Source organism: Myotis myotis, unplaced genomic scaffold, assembly GCF_014108235.1.
Source record: "Myotis myotis isolate mMyoMyo1 unplaced genomic scaffold, mMyoMyo1.p scaffold_m19_p_1, whole genome shotgun sequence".
Taxonomy (NCBI): Eukaryota; Metazoa; Chordata; class Mammalia; order Chiroptera; family Vespertilionidae; genus Myotis; species Myotis myotis.
The window spans coordinates 27,156,420-27,159,800 of NW_023416313.1; the positions used below are offsets into that span (position 1 = coordinate 27,156,420).

General features: G+C 41.9%; 1 pseudogene; it reads left to right on the forward strand.

The window, feature by feature from the left end:
- Window positions 1-1,883: 1,883 nt before the first annotated feature.
- On the forward strand, window positions 1,884-3,092 carry LOC118651496 (annotated as a pseudogene).
- The last annotated feature ends 289 nt before the right edge of the window (window positions 3,093-3,381 follow it).

A 3,381-nucleotide genomic window follows, 5' to 3' on the forward strand; every position in this document is an offset into this window, starting at 1 on the left:
TTAAATTTTAAATAAATTTTAAAACTATTTTCTAACATTAGTTGCTATTTCTAATAATACAAAGGTATTATACAAGTATCCCATAGGGAGTTTTCCACGTGCTGTAATGTATGTTATCTGAAATTTTTGGAAATGAAAAACAAATGCAAAAACATCACATTTTATAGAGAATGTATTAAAAAACCTATGTCATGTGTAAAGTCTAATATAAATATTAAAACATTTTAGATATAGCTGTGCATTCTGGCCCCGACACCTCAAAAAGCCTATTAGCCATCATTCATTTTCACTTCAGCATCACATTGCGAGTCATGTTTTGTTCCTTTTCTTGGGAGAGGTAGAAATATCAAGGGAGGCATTTATATTGTCTTCATGCTGAGTTCTTACTGAGCCTAACCACGAGGAAATGGCAAAGAGACTTTTTTCCTTTAATTCCCATATGCTATATTTCATTTTGCAGTTTCCAGTTACAATTGATATCTCAAGACCAAAAATTTGAAATATTTTCTATTAAATTGAAATGCATCCTGCCTAAAGTGAGGTTCATATTATTCTATGAAATTTGGCAACTTTTATTTGAACAGAGTTCAAAGTAAGTAAAATTTGTCATCCTTTCTGTTGTTGATATTCCTTGAAAACTCAATTTTCAGTACTGATCCAATAGTAGTATATTTTTTGAAACATATGTTCTATGTAAAGGATTTGACTAATTCTTGCTAGTCCATTTTTGGAAAAGTCATGTTTGACAGAAACCAAATGTTAAAAGTGTAGTCTATTTCTAAAGATCATACAAAATAAAATTATACAGATTAATGTCAAACCAAAGAAAAGAAATTACATCAAGAACTTATATCTACAGGAATTAAATATAAGGGAGTGGTTACACAACAGATGAAAGGATGACAGTTCCTAATGGAGTGGTGAAAATGTCCAGAAACTAGCCATAGAAGGAGGCCTGCCCCATCTACAGAGGGAGGAGAGGGTGTCATTGGAACCCAAGTGTTGTAGCCCTGCTCCCTCCAGCCTCCCTAGCAACTGCAATAGACCATGGAGGTGATACATGGAAGGGGAGAGATACCCTGGATTCTCCCTACCTCTCCATTGCCCAGCGGCCTCCCATTGGCTGAAGGGAGAGAGAGATAGAAACATTGATGAGAGAGAAGCATTGACCAACTGCCTCCTGCATGCCCCCTACTGGGGATCAAACCCAGAACCCAGGCATGTGTCAGAGCAGGAATCAAACTGGTGACCTTATGGTTCATGAACTGATGCTCAACCGGTGAGCTACACTGGCTGGGCAGTTTCGCATTTCTTTTTTAATTTTTTATTGTTGAAAGTTTTACATATGTCTCCCTTTTCCCCCATTAACATCACCCCACCTGCTCCCTCCAGTTATGCATTTCTTAATAAAACTAGAATAAAATAAATACCCACCATATTCACACTAGGGTATAAAATAACAGCTTTTATAGTCATCTTATAAAATCTTTTTTAAAGATAATTTCTTTCTAGTGTAAAGAAAAAGACAGCACCAGCTGTCTCTTTTGACTATTGAAAAGGTAAGTTGTGAAATAAAATCTTTAATACAGCATATGGTCAAAACAAGGTAAACAATAAGTGTTATTATTTTGTTGCCTTTTATGTTTAGTCTTTTTAAATTCTTACCTTTTCGAAGTCAATAGTATCATCTAGATTCCACAATAAGTGTCTTGGATATAAAGTAAAAATAACTTGTCCTAATTATGGCAACCAACTGAGTCAAGTCAATATTATTAGGGTTCCCCAAACTTCTGTTTAGAGATTTAATGCCATCTACATAAAACTGTGCAAACAGAGACAACCTCTCCTCCTCGCTGTGCCAGCAGCCACAACCCTGAGACTCGATGGTGAAGGTTGGAGTGAACGGATTTGGCTGCATTGGGCGCCTGGTCACCAGGGCAGCTTTGAACTCTGGCAAAGTGAATATTGTCGCCATCAATGACCCCTTCATTGACCTCAACTACATGGTCTACATGTTCCAGTAGGATTCTACTCATGGCAAGTTCAAAGGCACAGTCAAGGCTGAGAACGGGACATTTGTCATCAATGGAAAGTCCATCTCCATCTTCCAGGAGCAAGATCCCGCCTACATCTAATGGGGTGATGCTGGTGCTGAGTATGTTGTGGAGTCCACGGGTGTCTTCACTACCACGGAGAAGGCTAGGGCTCACATGAAGGGCAGAGCCAAGAGGGTCATCATCTCTGTCCCTTCTGTGGATGCCCCCATGTTTATGATGGGTGTGAACCATGACAAGTATGACAACTCCCTCGAGATTGTCAGCAATGCCTCCTGCACTACCAACTGCTTGGCTCCCCTGGCCAAGGTCATCCATGACAACTTTGGCATCATGGAGGGACTCATGACCACAGTCCATGCCATCACCATGGCCCTCTGGGAAGCTATAGGGTGATGGCCGAGGAGCTTCCCAGAAAATCATCCCTGCTTCTACTGCAGTGGTTCTCAACCTGTGGGTCGCAACCCCTTTGGGTTGCCTAAGACCATCGGAAAACACATATATAATTACATATTATTTTTGTGATTAATCACTATGCTTTAATTATGTTCAATTTGTAACAATGAAACCGTGGGTCACCACAACATGAGGAACTGTATTAAAGGGTCGCGGCATTAGGAAGGTTGAGAACCAGTGTTCTACTGGCTCTGCCTAGGCTGTGGGCAAGGTCATCCCTGAGCTAATGGGAAGCTCACTGGCACGGCCTTCTGTGTCTCCACTCCCAATGTGCCAATTGTGAATCTGACCTGCCGCCTGGAGAAAGCTGCCAAATACGATAATATCAAGAAGGTAGTGAAGCAGACATCAGAGGGCCCCCTCAAGGGCATCCTGGGCTCTACTGAGGACCAGGTTGTCTCCTGTGACTTTAGCAGTGATACCCACTCTTCCACCTTTGATGCTGGGGCTGGCATTGCCCTCAATGACCACTTTGTCAAGCTTGTTTCCTGGTATGACCATGAATTTGGCTACAGTAACAGGGTGGTGGACCTTATGGTCCACATGGCCTCCAAGAAGTAAGAGTCCCCTGGACCACCAGCCCCAGCAAGAGGAAGAGAGACTCTCAGCTGCTGGGGAGTCCTTGTCCCAGATTGATCCCTGACACTGAGAATCTCCTGACCGCTGTTTCCACCCCAGTCCACCTGAAGAAGGGGAGGGGCGCAGGGAGCCCTACTTTGTCATGCACCATCCATAAACTTCACTGTACCCAGCCAAAAAAAGAAAAGAAAAAAAACCTGTGAAAACAACCCAGAGAGGGCTTAGAACTGGGAGGAACCTGTGGAACCATCAACCTATCACTCACACAGAAAGTGTTTCTCCCTAAAATATT